Raw genomic sequence first — 16,086 nt, forward strand, 5'->3', positions numbered from 1 at the left:
TTCGTTGGCCCGTCAGAGGCTCTCCTGAAATGTCTGAAGTCCCCTTTACAATGCCTTGAAATGTCTGAAAGCCTGCCAAGAACTTTTCTAATGGGGTCGGGAAAACTTTCAGGCTTCTTGAGATGTCTGTGGGGCCACGGCCTAGGTGAAGAAAACACATTTCGCAGAATTAGAACATAGCTACTTATTTAAGGACAGAACCAGCGGGAGGATAGGGATAATTAAGCTTCAAGTAACACCTTTTGGCGGGCTAGTTGGTTCATGATTTGTAGAAATAAATGAACTGTGCAAAGGACGAGGACAGAGGTAGAAACGAGTACGAGTCTGCGCTCCGTGTGTCGTACTCGTTTCTACCTCTGTCCTCGTCCTTTGCGCAGTTCATTTATTTCTACAAATAATTAAGCTTGAGGAAGTAAACAAGAAGGACGGACAACAACAAACTTTCATGGTTGTCCATCCTTCTGGTTTTCTTCCTCAAGTTTAATTGGCTACTTATTGTTTGCGATGGAAAAAAATAAGCGTTTGGAGAATGCCGATCATGTGTGTGTCCGGTCAAATGTTTATTACTGCCCTTCTATCAAACACGAGTCGGCTCCTGGACCCGTCTGTCACTGCCCTGGTGTTCGGTCTCCAAGAAGCCACTGGGGGTGACCGCCCCATTTGGAGAATTGACGAAGCGCCGGCCTAGCGGCTTTTGCAAGCGAACGCAATCCCGTCCGCTCGGTGTGTGTTTGTAAGCGTTGTAAATGAAAATGAGGGGGGAAAATGAGAGCCAATAGTGTATGTGTGCATGGCGCATTTCTCAGTGGCTCTGGAAGGGGGGGGGGGAGAGAAATGCAGGGAGGTATTGGGGAGATAGAGTTAAAAATAGAGGCGAGGGAATGTGGGGAATGGCCGAAGAAGCAGGCCGGGAGACAGAGAGGGGAAAAAGAGGAATCCAGCGGGGGAAAAAAATCCCCGTTTGGCGAGGAGGAGTCGCCGGAACGGTTGCGCTGGGGGAGGAAAGCTCGGGAAAGCCACGCCGAAGCCATTTGTCCCTTTTTCGTCGCCTGGCAAGTTTAAGGTTTGAGGCGCGCACCCGGTGGTCTACTTAACCGGCCGCGCCATCTGATCGTCCATGGGCTCACAGCGATTCGATGAGGCTGGTATCTTCGAGAAAGGTGAGCAGCATCTTTAGAACTTTTATTGGTGCGTCTGTCGCCTCGTGGCAGCAAAATCTTGTCTCTCGTTCCGCAAGGAAGGCCCGCGGCAGGGGATGCTGTCATGGCCGCCCTAGCACCGTCGTGCACCTTGCAGGCGAGGAGGAGGTGCGCTTTATCCGGCCGTTCTCCGCAGTTCGGGCAGCGTGGGTTGGCGTCTCGGCGTCGCGGCGGAAACAGTGAAGCAGCACCAGGATCATGGCGCAGTTCGTTGTAATGCGGTGTATGACGGCGTTGACTCGACGGATCGTGCTCCGGGGGGGGGGGGGGGGGAGGGTGGGGAGGGGGGGGGGGGGTCTTGCCGGGAGATTCCCGGCCGCGCACCGCTCATCGGGGTGCGCCGCCGCGGCCGCTGGGGCGGCAAGGAGTTCGGCGTGGGCGGAGGGGCCAAAGCTGGACGTCCGGAACCGGGGCTCGTCGTGCACATTGTCGGCAGCCTGTAAGCCTGCTGATTGCCTTGGATGCCGCAGTGACCAGGGACCCACTAGACGATGCCCGAAGACCCTCAGCAAGGCGGCCTCTCCAGCGATCTCCCGCGCCAGCCGGTATCGGCCTACTCGCTGCAAATCAGGCAGTCGGGGTCAGCGTCCCACCGCACGTAGTGCCTGCGCACCGGGATCATGCCACTGCGGGACCTGAGACGGTGGATGGCGGCCGCTGTCCGCACCTGTTCCGTGCGCCTCTTCGTTCGCCGAGCTTCAGAAGCATCCAGCATGCGAAAATGACGCCGAAGACGCCGCCACGACGGCACCAGGGACGACAGCTTGATTGTGCTCAGGATTTCTGAACGGTGGCGGGTGCTGCTTGCGAGCTCGTGGTTTTCGCCAAACGTGCTTACTTAGTGTGTATATGTGTCCGTGACGTTCGCCTGCTCGGTTTTATTAGCTGAACCACCGTAAATCAGGAATTTACCCAGCGGCTTTGTGAGTACTTTACTATATTTTGATTTGTGTGATAAAGAACTCAGTTGTCCCTATCTGATGTGATCGCTTTCATCTACATCTGCTTCCGTCCGGTACTGAACAAACGTTGGTTTTTCTGTCTTTTTGAGTTGCAATATGCCTGTAAAACAAAATGTCTGAAATAAACTTCCAATAACGTTTTGAACTGCATTTTTGTCTATGGTTCACAGTCATTTGGGCCTGTAAAGGGTTGATGGGCTAAGGGGTTTGGGTTGAAGGGCTGTGGGGCTGGAGGGTTTTTTCTGAGGGGTACACCTCAAGGGTATTTTTGAAAGGTCATGAAGCCCTGTGAGGTCCCATAATCCTTCAAGGCTGATGGGCCCTTTAGAATTATTTTCAATAGAGTTGTCTCCAAAGGTAGCACTTACGTTACGCGTGATCTTTTTTTTAGACTCCAGCAAGGTTGAGCACTCCTTTGTTGAAATCATTCAGAGTTGTCGGCTTAAATGTAGCATCTCTATTCTTCACATCTACAGCTCACCTAAGCATTCAAAAGAGAGGTTCGCACCGCTCTTTGGCAGGGCAGCTGGTAAAGCCGGTGGTTTTCCGCGCATCGTTGCCGGCGACTTCAACGCCCCGCACTGGGCGTGGGGTTACTCCTGAGCAACGCACAAGGGAGATGACCTGTGGCAGACGGCGGCTAATCACGACAACACGCTCGTGACAAACCTAGTGTTCCCCACCAGGATCGACAACTCATGCTCAAGGGACACCACGCCGGATTTGACTTTTGTCAAGAACGTCGGGGCACAACCTGAACGAAGGTTTAGGCAGTGATCACAACATACTCGCCACTTGCATAGACGTGAAGAGCAAACTGCTTAAGGAATTTTCCATCATGGACTGGGACGAGTTTCGCAAGAGGAGCTGACGCTAATCCAGGGCTCGTCTATCGAACTGGAGCGCTGGGCGACGCAGCTCAAAGAAGACGTCAAATCGGCGACAAAGGCGGTCCAGACGGACCTAGAGATCGACAGAATGGACAGCCGCCTTGCACACCTTCTGGGGGCACAAAAGGCGCTTCTCGACAGGTGGAAGGGGCAGCGAGTCAACCGCAGGCTCCGCAAGAAGATTGCAGAGCTCAACCGAACCATCAAAGACCACTGGCAATCCCTCACCAGTTATCAATGTCTGGTGTGCAACTCGGTCGACGGTCAAATGCGAGTAGGCGGTAAGTGGAATCTACTCAAGCTCCTGCTGAACTCCAACTCCAATCAGAGTCAGGTTATTAGCAGAGTCCTCCATGAGGCCAAGCAGTCCGAGACGGAATGCGCCATCTTGGACGCGCTGAAAAACAAATACCGACTTATTGGTATGTCGAGCCCGGCGGATTACCCGTCCTATAAAGGGCCCCCCTGCCTGGAGCTCAACGAGCCTTTCACCGTCAACGAGGTCACTGAAGTTCTCCAGAACCTCAACGGTAGATCGGCCCCGGGCCCCGATTGCATCTCCAGCAGGGTGCTTCAAAACTTGAAAGACGGCTCCATTGAACTTCTCACTGACGAAATCAGCCGCATTTGGGAGCAGGGATTCGTCCCAGAATCCTGGAAGCCCGCGACGGTCGTCCTGATCCCTAAGCCGGGTCGGTTTCCGGGGCTGGCTAACCTCAGACCCATCTCCCTCACGTCCTGCGTGGGCAAGGTTTTAAAGCAGGTTATACATAACTGACACTTAGGGCACATGGAGTGAAATAATCTCTTACGTACAACATGGTTGGTTTCCGCCCGTCCCTGACGACGCAGGACGCGATGAAGCTACTCAAGCACCAATTTTAAAACAAGAACACGAGAGATGCGAGGGTTATCTTAGGACCCGATTTAGAAAAATCTTTCGGCAACATCACACACGCGCACATCCGGGACTCAATTTCGGAGTTTGGGCTGGGCGACACGTTTCACAAGTTGGTCAGATCGTTTCTACGATCCAGGAAAACCACGCTCAAGTTTGGACATCTAAAGTCCGACCCCGTGGAGTTGGGCGCGAAAGGTACGCCAAAGGGTGCGGTTATCTCCGCGATCTTATTCAACATTGCCAAGTGCAAGCTTTTTAAACTACTTTCCATAGTTGAAGGCATCAACCAGGGTTACGGAGTTGCCACTCCGGAGTTGGAATGATTCCGGAATCATTCCACATTTTCACGACCCCGGAATGGAACGGGAATGGAATGGCGGCAACGGTGAGGGGAACGGAATGGGAATGGAATTGGGTGCCTTTTGCCCGGAATTGAATGGGAATGGAATGGGCACGGTTCTTATTCTTTTTTTTTTTGAGCCAGTCAGCGAGTCAGTTTTTCAGAAATAAAATGAGCGGGAAACTGCTTGCCCGTGTGGAGCCCTAACAGATTTATATGCCAAAAAAATGCAATACAAAAACAAACGTCAAAGCGAAGAGCAAAGGGGGAATGGGGGGGTAACGTGGCGCCTTTCACAGACGCGCAGGCGTCGGGCTTCGATGGCGTTATACGAGAGCGAAACAAGAAACCAAGCATTAAGCAAAAGAAAAGGGAGCAGAAACCGCCATGCACAACTCCTCATCGTCCTTCTTGTCGTGCTTTTTTGTTGTTGTTGCGACGGTTTGTAGAGTGCACGCGATTGAGATCTGGGAGCGGAAGCGACTCATAACTCGCATAGCTCTGATAACTCGTTGACTCGGGCGCCGTCGAAAGATGATCAGGTATTGTTTTCTTATAGCTCGAGGCGCGTTGTTTAGCAGGCAGCCAACCCTGCTGCCTTCCACGTTCATCCGTGCGCACTCCTTTGAAGTGCAAAATGTGGGTTTGCTTCGGCATTAAAACAAAGCGAGATTCACTTCCCTCCTTTCGTGCAATTTGCTCCCAGGCTTGTTTTTTTTTTTTTTTCGTACTGCATTTGTGGTGTAAGTCCGCCTCTTACTTGGTTTTTGTTCCGATGCTTGTTTTCTGTGTTATATGTTTTAGTGGGTTGGGGTTACAAGCAAGCTAGCGGATTCCCGCTCATTTCCTTTGACTTTAGTCTCTGCATACTTCGTTTCACCTTGCGATGGACCGCCGCGGAGGGTATACGAGTCACCTTAGGCAATCCAGCACCGTGAGCGGGAGTGGAGGGTCACGCGACACTCAGAAAGAACTGGGTTGGTTTCGATGGCTCTCGTGCTGTCTGTTGAGGTCCATCATAAGATGAAGTAGACTATTGTCACCGCTCTTGGTGTGACCGAACTGACTAGATCTGCAGAAAGATCGTCCCGCGCCAGACGAGGCGCGACCGTTGCTGTGAGGGCAACTGAGAAGCAGAGCTGGGTGCTAGCTGCCACTGAGGTCTTGGCTTCCGCGCGTCTCGGCTGTCCGGTCTGCATTCGTGCGCCTTGTCCTGGACCCTGTTTGAGGCGGTTAGAAGTCAGTTGGACGGGGTTGTTGAGGAAACACGGGAAATATCAATTCGAACGGTGCGGTATTACCCCGTTATTGTATCTTGATGTGAAGAGCTTTGTCAACGCTGACTTCCCGACCCGTCGCCACAACGCGAACAACCGAGACCGAGGTAGAAGAATGAATCGGTTGGTACCGTCTGCTGCCTGAATCCGCCACTCAATCAGCGCGAAGTGGAACATCACAATTCGGACGAGAAGACACGGTAAATACAAATCGAGTCATGGCAACGTTGAAGACATTTTTCTACATTAGTCGCGAAGAAAATAAACAAGCTGCAGGCTGAAAGTTGTGCAACGAAACTATACACGGTGCAGTCGGCGTATATCATCGAACTTTATTCGCCATCTGAAGAGGAAACGCGAGAATGAGTATGCGAAGGGTGGAAAAGGGCAGGCGAACCAGCCAAAAATTTAATTGAATATGATAAGAAATATCGAGATTCGTAAAGCAAACGTGAACTTATGCGTTTTAAAACAGGTTTCGTCACATGGTCTATACGGTCCCTCGTGCTGCGCCGCAGAGGTTGCAGTTCGTCAGAGGATGTGTTCTGCCGCTGTGCATGGAGTCGCTTCCAGCAATGTACTAGCCGTGTTGCTGTATTTGAAGAATACAGTAATATAGCTTATTCCTGCGCCACGCACGAGCTGGATATTTTTATGGACTTATCAAACGAACACGCTGGCCGCGTATGTCTTAAAAGTCTAATGCAAAAAAGCTAAAAAAAGAAAAGAAAATGAGTGGATTTAAGTTTTGCGGTTTGTTGCGAGCAACATGGTCGCGAGACCGATGTTTTAAACAAGCATCGACATATTAAGGGGCTTTCTCGATGTTTGCAGTACATTGTAAATGAACACTTTCTGCCACCAGCGGTCCGCTTAGTAAGAATCAGTGCTTTTTTGAGGAATTTAGCTTTTTTTTTGCAATCGTCTCTGCATTTGATAATGTCAGCTTTATGATGCTTATGCCGGCAACAAAATGTAGCTGTCAAGTGCCAATATTTACGTTTATGAATTAAAGGAATGGAATGGAACGATTCAGCCATTCCAGGAGTGGAAATGGGCTCAGTGTCTCCATTCCTAGGAATCGAAAGGAATTGAATTAGCGAAAACTCTAATTCCCCAGGAATTGGAATGGAATGGGGGTGCCCATTCCGCAACACTGGCATCAACCACACTCTCTACGCCGACGATATAACCATCTGGTGCGTCGGCGGTAGCGAGGGCAAGGTCGAAACTGCACTTCAGGAAGCCCTTGACCAAACAGAACACTTTCTCACCAACACGAACCTTAAGTGCTCTTCGAGCAAGTCAGAGCTCCTCCTATACAGGCCTGTCAGGAAGGGGCCCAAACCAAAGGGCTGGATGCCGCTGTCTGAAGTTCAAATAACGATCCGCACGAATACCGGTAATCCCATTCCCAGGGTGGACGCCCTCGGAGTGCTCGGCATGCTGATAGAGCCGAATGGCTGTAACGATCGAACGATTAACAAAATTACCACAAAGACGGAGAACATGATCAGATTAGTCAACAGGGTCAACAACAAAGGGGGAGGTTTTAGAAAAGACAACCATATGAAAATCTTTCACGCCTTCCTCATGAGCCGCATCACGTACGTGGCGGCCATGCGCTGCTGGCACGGTCACGAGAAGAATAAGTTGGACACGCTAATTCGAAAGAGCATAAAGAGGGTGCTGGGCATCCCCATGCAGGCCAGTACCGAGCGGCTCATGCAGCTAGGGGTTCACAACACCCTGAAAGAGATCATCGAGGCACACGAAGCTTACCATGTAGATCGGCTGTAGTCTTCGTCGGCTGGAAGGAAGCTTTTGGCCGTAGTCGGCCTCAACCCCACACTCGTTGTGGAGCTGGTACATCAGCTCTCTGAAGCCCAAAGGGCCAGCGTTCAGACCTTTCTTTTCCCCCGTAATGATCCACAGCAGAGTGTCGGCCGGCGCAGGGCCAGGGCCATCGCGCTTCTCAGACACATTAGGGACGAACCTCGCTCGGCTTGCTTCGTAGATGCCGCACAGTATGGCCGCTCTGCCAGGTTAGCTGCCGTTGCCATCGATCACAAGAGTTCGATCCTCAATTCCGAATATTTTAAAGATTCTACTCCCTTGAAGTCCGAGAAGGCGGCCAAGCTCTCGGCCCTCTGGACGAAAGTAGATCGCACATCTACACAGACTCTAGCTCGGCGCTTCAAGCCTTTGCTTCTGGCTCCATTTCCGACGAAGCCTCTCAAATACTTGGCAATAAGATTATCTCCCCGCACACCATAACTTACTTTCCGGCACCATCTCGATTCCCAGCTAGATTCCCTTACCAACCTCAATGATACTGCTAGCTCTCGGGCGCGCGCTCTAACCCTCCACACCAGGAAGGACGCCAATCTGCAGGATGGCTACGGTGAATGTAAAGACATCTTATTTACCTTTAATCAAGTCGCCAAGCACTATCAAATGGGCAGGCGGACTTTTTCACCCCCGCACGGTAAAATCTCCAGGTCTCGAGAAATTACACTCAGAATGTTGCAGACCAGATCATATCCCAGCTTAGGTTTCTTCAGCATTATTGCTCCGGAAGCCTTCGAGTCTACCTGCCCGGACTGCGGGTCGGCTAGCAGCTTCGATCCCATGCTGTGACGGTGCCTTTCGTTACTGGGGCCCAATCAAGTCACAGAGGAGGAGTTGAGCTCCGCCGTCACGAGTCCCGAGCTTCTCCCACAACTCCGGGCTGTCCAGAAAGCCCACGATGCGGCGCTGAGGCTAGGCCTTCCTGTCCTCACGTGGGAGTGGCCCGCGGTGCTGCTCTAAGGGCGGCGCTCCTCAGGACCTCAATAAATTTCTTTGTCTCTCTGTCTCTTTTCACTTCTTTAGAAATGTTCCGCTTCTCAACACGCTCGCTCACGCCGCACGTGAGCAATAAATGTGTGAAAGTAAACAAGAATTACGAAAGATCCGAAAGGAAACCTGTTATCGTTTTGATACGACGCTAAATAGTGTACTCTGATTTTTAGGTATTTTTTTATCAATACGCTTTATTAGCGCGGGTGATCAAATGCTGAAAGATGCTTATGCACCTTTCTGTATACTTGCAAAATAACAGACCATCGTGCTATATTTATAGGCGAGCACATGCTTGTAAATTGCTTTGAAAAGCGGGCAATGCACTCGCCATAGAATCCTGATGATCACACCGCCCAGGAGCTTTTTCTTTACAGAATGCCGGGCTGTAAATATGGCACTTCTCAGCATCCGATGTTCACAGCTCTGCGCGCGTACTTTTGTCATAAGCGAAAGCGAGCAAAGCACGCGCCATACGTACAAGCACCGCGGTCAAAAAACCTTTCTAAGACTGTTACTCTTGCATGATCTGACACTGCGCATTGCAGGCTTGCATCGGAATGCTGACCTCCATGGCGAGAAGCTTACCAGCGAAATTCAAAATGAAAATATTCATCACAACACGCTACCGCGTGTTAGTCGGCACCACACTTCATGAGACAATCGTCGAACGGCGCCGAAGCCGACATACGATGTCTATGCATCAGTTATGACGCGCTTGAAAGTGCCGAAAATCTGAGTGCACGGTTAACGCCGACCACCTTCGGCAAATAATGTACTCACAACATCCTTTCTGAATGGTTCAAACGTGGATCCAGCTTCGGAGACAGTCAAACATCAAAGCCGTTTTTTTTCGTTTTTTTTTTTTAATTAGCTGTTGCCCACCCCGGTCGTTGGTCACTTCCGGTAGCGTCGGACGCCCGGCGAACAAACTCCAGCTCATCTAATTTGGATCGCTAAAAGCCCGTGGCCCAAAACAACTCCGAGCGCAGACCCGTATGCGCTGCTAGGAGCAACTCGTTAGTTTAAGAAACCGATTGTACCATTTGTAAAGAAAATGCAAAAAAAAAATCCTTCACGGGTGAATTTTAATGAAAGATGGCAATGTCTATAGTCCGAAAAAGTGACCACCAGTTTTCTCTGTTTTTTTTTTGTTTTGTTTTTGTGTTTTGTTTTTGTTTTCTAAAATTGGGCAGCTGCGCTAAAAACGACAATCCTCCGTTTCCCATGAAGTCCGAGTGCAGCCAACGCTCCGACGGAGAAAATGCAGCAGCGGCAAAAGTGTATCCTCATGGCGATGGTCGTTTTCGTGTATTTTCTAGGACCGGCTAAGCCGATCAAATTCTAAAAAAAAAAAAGTCGCAAGTTCGTGACATATTCACATTGCGTAATTAGTTCAGCCGGGGATAGGAATCACTAAAAGATGACAAACGCCACTGCGTTACGATAATTGGCTCTGCTCGATTTGTCCCATCTCGTCGTAGAGTTGGTCACTGTCGAACGACAAGTGAAACGGTGAAGAATAATGTCGCGCGGTGTACGTTTGCTCTAGACTAGGCAGGCGGTACTTACCCTCGAAAAAGAACCATTACGAGTACGACGGAGATTCCCGACTTGGTTCCGGCCGTCATGGCGGTATTTTTACCGACCGGTCGTGTCTTCTGATACAGGTGTTGTGGCGATCGCACTCCGAAGGTCGCGATATATAGTAAGTTGTAGGCTGACGGATGAATCAACCTTCCTATTCCTAACACGCGCGATATTTTGAAGAACTCTCAGTTTCTTTCGGAATTTCGCGAAGATTATTCGGTCTGTCTACGCGCTTTTCCGAGGCAATATCCTAGCCTCCAAAGTGGGATTTTTGAACGGACAGCGATTTCACGTCATGGTCTGAATGGCCAGTGCGTGTTGGAAGGCCAGTAGTAGGCAGGCTTCCGCATTTTCGACAAATACCAATGAAACAATAAAAATTTAACGCCCCATCCGGTTATCGCCGAAATCGGGGTAAACATGCAAGTCCCGAAAGGGAGCTCTCCTAAAACAAGTGCTACCCAAACTTTATATAAAAAAAAAATTGCTAAGTTTTTTTTTTTTTTATGTGTACCCGAAACATCGGGTTCGCTGAAGTTAGTCATACCACTATGTTGGACTGCTTCACTATCTTGTTAGGCCGGTATGAATGCAAATTGGACCTTCCTCACAAGATTAATTAGACTGGTCCATTTCTCATATGGCCAATTTGATTGCCTTGCACTATCCTGACCAGCTTAATTACTCGTTGGGCCAGTTCGACCAGTCTGGCCAATTTAATACCCATTTTGACACTTTAAATATTTTGACTGTTTCTTGTCAATTAGTCCCAGAACGTGACTGATTCTCGTTGTGACTTAACAACAAGAAATACATGACCGCTACTGCGCACGGACGTTTATGTCGTTCATAATTCACCTTTAATTCGCTGTTTTCACCGAAAGTTTAGGGTTGCTTACTACTAAACCTTTTCATTGTACATCAGTCTAAAAAAGGGTGTCATGGGGTACACGCATAGGGGGTGTAAGCGCTTGTCACATATACTACACCCTTTAGGGGAACACTCGTGCACCACAATATGGGAGAATGTGTACACCAGTTTGTGTGGTGCACATGTACACCTTTTTCCACAAAAATCTCACTCGAAGAGACCACAGGTGCACCCCATTGAATGGTGCACGACTACACCTCTTTCTACACTCAATGAAATGAAAGGGAACAAAAATGCACCCCATTCGAAGGTGTACCATTGCTCCGCTACATAAACCCGCCTTACTCAAAGGGAACACAGATGGACCCCGGTCAATAGTGTACCATTATTCCCTATTCTACACCTACTGCTCTCAAAGGGAACAGAAGAGCACCCTTTTCAATAGAGTACTGTTACACCTCTTCCTACACTCCCTAAATTCGAAGAGAACACAGGTGCACCCGATTCAAAGGTGCACGGTCACACCACACCCGCTTTATAACTAACTTCATAAGCCTATTTCAGATATCAAAGAAACCCTTAAAAATGTATGCGCCCCGGTAATTGCAAAAAGGCAGGTAAACGGACACACGGGATTGTTTTCAAATCTCATAGAAGTTTATTAAAATTCTTATTCCGTAACCAAGCACAAACTTGCAAGCAATCCGTGATGTTGGTGATTCGAGTTTTTTTTTCTATGGATCCGGTGCTGATTGACTGGGTTGATGTGATGCGTTTAATCCGAAATTTAAAAGTTTCTTCATCATTTGGACCTCATGATATTAACTCAAAATTTCTGAAGAACACCGAAGTATACTCCTCCATAATTTTTTCCAAACTTTTTTCACAGTCCCTAGAAACCTCTATTGTGCCCGCACTATTAAAAAGTTTTGGGGTGTATTATATGGGACGAAGGGTGTAACGATACACCCTTTTTTTCTTGAGAGTGCGGCGATTGGAAGGTGTTTCAAGGTGGTACCCTCGTTTAAATCACGAATTTCGCATCCTCCCTTTAATTACAGACCGATATCTTTAACTAGTGTTCCTTGTAAAATTCTAGAGCATATAATTTTTTCTAACCTTGTTAGTTTCCTTGAAATTAATGCATTTTTTACATCGTGCCAGCACGGCTTTCGTAAGACGGTCTCATGTGAGACACAGCTCATTTCATTTACACATGCACTTTTTGGTGCTTTAGATAATGAATCTCATGTTGACTGCATATTTCTGGACTTTTCTAAAGCTTTCGACCTCGTATCTCATCAACTACTCTGTTTGAAATGAAGCATATTAAATATTGATCCTAACATTCTCGTATGGATTGAAAGTTTCTTGTCTAACAGAACCCAATTTCTAGTTGGTAACGACTTCAAATCATCCTCGTTCCCGGTACTTCAGGTGTGCCACAAGGGTCTGTGCTTGGCCCTCTTCTCTTTCTCTTCTACATTAATGACCTTCATAACTCTATCGACACATTCATCAAGTTGTTTGCTGACGACTCTGTCATTCTACGAATCATTTCTACTAGTTCCGATTCCTATGTGCTTCAGTCTTGCCTTAACAAAATTTCTAATTAGTGTTATATCTGGAAAATGCGTCCGAATACTAACAAGTGTAGAGTAATGAGAATTACGCGTATGACCGTTTGTGGCTGCATTTACGATTATCAACCTTCAGGCAGTGGACTTGAACAAGAAACAAGTAAGCTGTTATGTTAACCTAGAGGTTCACATAACAGCTAATCTGTCTTGGCAAATGCATGTCAAACATATAGTAAATAACGCTAACCGTATGCTTGGATATTTGCGTCGTAAGGTTTCTATGGCACCATCATCTTTAAAGCTTCTCCTCTACAAAACTCTCGTCCGCTCTAAACTAGAGTGCGCATCTTCGGTGTGGGACCCAGGCCTGGAATTTCTTATTAATAACTTAGAATCTATATAGAATCGCAGCGCGCGTTTTGTCTTGTCAAACTACACCCGTTCATTTAACATATCCTCTATGAAGGCAACCTTGAACCTTCCGAACCTTTCTATGCGCAGAAAAATATCGCGACTCACTCTATTTCATAAAATACATCATTATAACCCGCACCTCAAAACCGAACTTTTTTTAGAGCCATACGTCTCATCTCGTTCGGATCACCATAACATAGTAGGCGTGCCACATCGTCGCACTAACTTGTTTTTCAATTTTTTTTCTAAGGACTAGTAATGAATGAAACCACTTGCCCGCCTCCATCGCAATGACTACCGAAGATTTCACTTTCAGATCCGCCATTAAGTGTTATGTACTTTTTCAATAACCTGCGTTTTCTGCATTTTTCATTTCCTGTTTTCCACCACTCCCTTCCGTAACGCCCCCTGGGCCTTGAAGGTACTGAAATAAATAAATAAATAAATGTAGAGAGGTACGAAGAAGCTGTTAAACAACTGAGAAGATTACTAAGAAGAAGAACCGGGGGTGAGTCTTAGGTAGTGTCTATTCTCCAAGCAGCCGCAGAATTATTTCCACGAAACTTCCACCGACAGTCTCCATTCATTCATGAAACGACGTTTCATTGACAGCTCAGATTAGCTTTCCTATATTAGTTTATCTTTTTTTTTTCTTGTAATGAGCCGCCGCAGAATGTATTCGCGAAGTTAGGTGTACGGGTGGGACAGGTGGGTTAACATATTCGTAATGAGCCGCCGCAGACTGTCGCAACAAAGCAGCGTAAACAGGTGGGCTGAGTCGGTAAGCAGGAGTCTCAGAGATACATGCTCGAAAAAAATGTCCCTACAGCGTGCATTTTGCGTAACGAGTGACGATGAAACGTTAGTATCGATGAAACGTGTCTACAAAACGTGTATCAACGAAAACGTGTTTTCACAAAATGCCAGGAGATTAAGAAAGTCAGTATTCTAGCTGCAGTTGTCAAATGATTGTAGTCAGCTAATGGCAGGCGACTGCCAAAAGAATTTCGAAAAAATTATTCTCCCGGCTGCTAGAAAGTAGACACTGCCTAATTCTAGAGGTAATCCGAATGGAACGGTCAATCGTTACAACGGAACAGGTTGCAGAGCACTTACGATGAAAATACCGGACTCGAAATATGTAATCCTAAATATATGTCGACACGGGCACTGCAGAACACAAACACAAAAGCGAAAGGAAAGGGGTCCGTGAAGATTCAATAGGATTTCGCAGAAGCAGTAATTTGCCGAACCGAACACTAAGCACATCACATTAATTCCTGGGGCTCTTTTGAAGAAATCGCTTGTTGCCGATATACGCCTAGGACTTTTCAAACATTGGAAATCTTGGTACACTCGAATACGTTGTCGCTGACGAAATCTACAGCAGCACGGCTGGTCGCAGCACAGCACACAAGAAACTAGGCCGGGAAGCAGACATTCCAAGGTCGGAAAAGGCTACTACGCCATTCGTTGAAACCTTTACCACATGATCACGCTCCTGCCGTCACCCGCGCCCAGACAAGGGATAAAAAAGCCTCCGGGTTATTGGTCCGGCAACTGCGGACCATCTTCCATGCTTTCAGCTTAGGGAGAGAAAGAAAAAGAAAGGAGTATGAAAATTGCAGCTCCTTCAAGGCCAGAAGGGGGGCGCCCTTGCAAAGGCTTATCTTCAGGGGCAACCCAACAATGAACACAACGAGAGGATTTTTCACTTATATCCTCTTGGAAGTTCGACCCAAAGTTAATAGTGCAGTGGATGCTATCCATGGCCTTGGCCTTCAGGAGGTGCTGTGCTCTGCCTTATTTCTAGCTTGAAGACTGTAGTCACGTGATCCTACCCGGAGAGCCGATCGGCCTAAAACAAGAATAGAGTCCCATCTACTTTCAATACCGAGTGGATAAGATAGCTCCAAATTTCCTAAGAAACTGCCCCACCCAAAAAGTGACCCCCAATGGGGAATCCAAGCACAAGCAGATCGGGGCACGTGGCTAGCGTGGCGGTGCACTGATACAACAAGAGGTTTTTAAGGAAGAGAAGGATGGCTCATTGTCGGCGTACAATACACTGGCTGGGTAATGCAGGGTGCATCTTTCAGGAAAGGGGTACATATGCACCCGACTACACCGTTTTTTTCTTAGAGTTCTCATGAAAGGTAAACTCTAGCAGCGTGACAACAGTGACATCACTGCCTACGGAACAGGACCCACTGCTATAGTACAGCCCACGACGAAGTCCGTCGTGGTCGAGGCTTCGGAGGCTTTTAAAGTTAAAAGCATAGATTCCGGGACTATTTGTTTTAAGGACGAGCCTTTGTTTACGCTTTGTCGGTACAAGACAGCAAACAAAAGGCAATCGCGAGGACGATTGAGTAGGCGTCAAACTTGGCGTTCCGATCGCCGGTTTTTTCGAAGTTTGCTCGCGCAGTCTTGAGGCTGTTGTGGTCTGTGAAAGCTAATCAAGTGTTGAAATATGCACGCGCTTTACTTTCTGCTGTGTCTTTTCGGTCTCGATACTCACATGAGTTCGGCAAAGGAAGTGTTCGTCCGGTGTCTCGTAGCTAGCGTAGATTCCGATACATGTTGTACCGCAATCCTTGTTGACGTTTTCAGCGTCACCTTGGAATAATGAAGACATACTGAAAAAGTGAAGTGTTCGTATCGCGTGATGCGGCGGGAATCTGTACCGTGTTTATTTGAGCTGTACGTCAAAGAAAGCAGGATTTAGAATCGACGAGTGTGCCAACCTGCGACGACAACGTGTGCCACCGCCGCACCACGCTTCTAAAAAACGACAAGAGGACAACGAAGACACATGACTCCCCATCTCAACGGACAATCTAGGTCAAGGCTAAAACTCGAAAGGGATCCTCCTAAAAAGAAAAAAAAAAAGGAAAAAGATGTCGGAAAGGCTCACGCACACATTTTTCCTTTGACAAAGCAGGCGGTCGTCTGCAGCAAGTGATGAACGACGGCTACGGCCGCTCAAGTCGGTAAGGTTGTTTTCGTCGCATCCGGGACACGTGCATCTAGCGGCCTTCAACCAGCATTCTAGTTTGGAGTACGTGTGGGTCTTAGTTTGCTGCTTGAAGTCGGGAAGCACGAAAGGCTATGTAAAAGTGTTCTCGTTTTTCTCCACCGTGATGAATCTGGGTGGTGTTGGCGGCCACGAAGCTATAGTGGATTTCATGGCAACTTACACACGACTTCCGATCGTTTCG

The 16,086-nt window shown here is 48.0% G+C and overlaps 1 pseudogene; it reads right to left on the bottom strand.

Moving 5' to 3' along the window:
* Positions 1-10,041, bottom strand: part of LOC115331102 — a 65,567-nt pseudogene extending 55,526 nt beyond the window's left edge.
* Between the last annotated feature and the right edge of the window lie 6,045 nt (positions 10,042-16,086).

The sequence above is a fragment of the Ixodes scapularis genome, unplaced genomic scaffold (assembly GCF_016920785.2).
Source record: "Ixodes scapularis isolate PalLabHiFi unplaced genomic scaffold, ASM1692078v2 PGA_scaffold4__175_contigs__length_147842914, whole genome shotgun sequence".
Lineage (NCBI taxonomy): Eukaryota > Metazoa > Arthropoda > Arachnida > Ixodida > Ixodidae > Ixodes > Ixodes scapularis.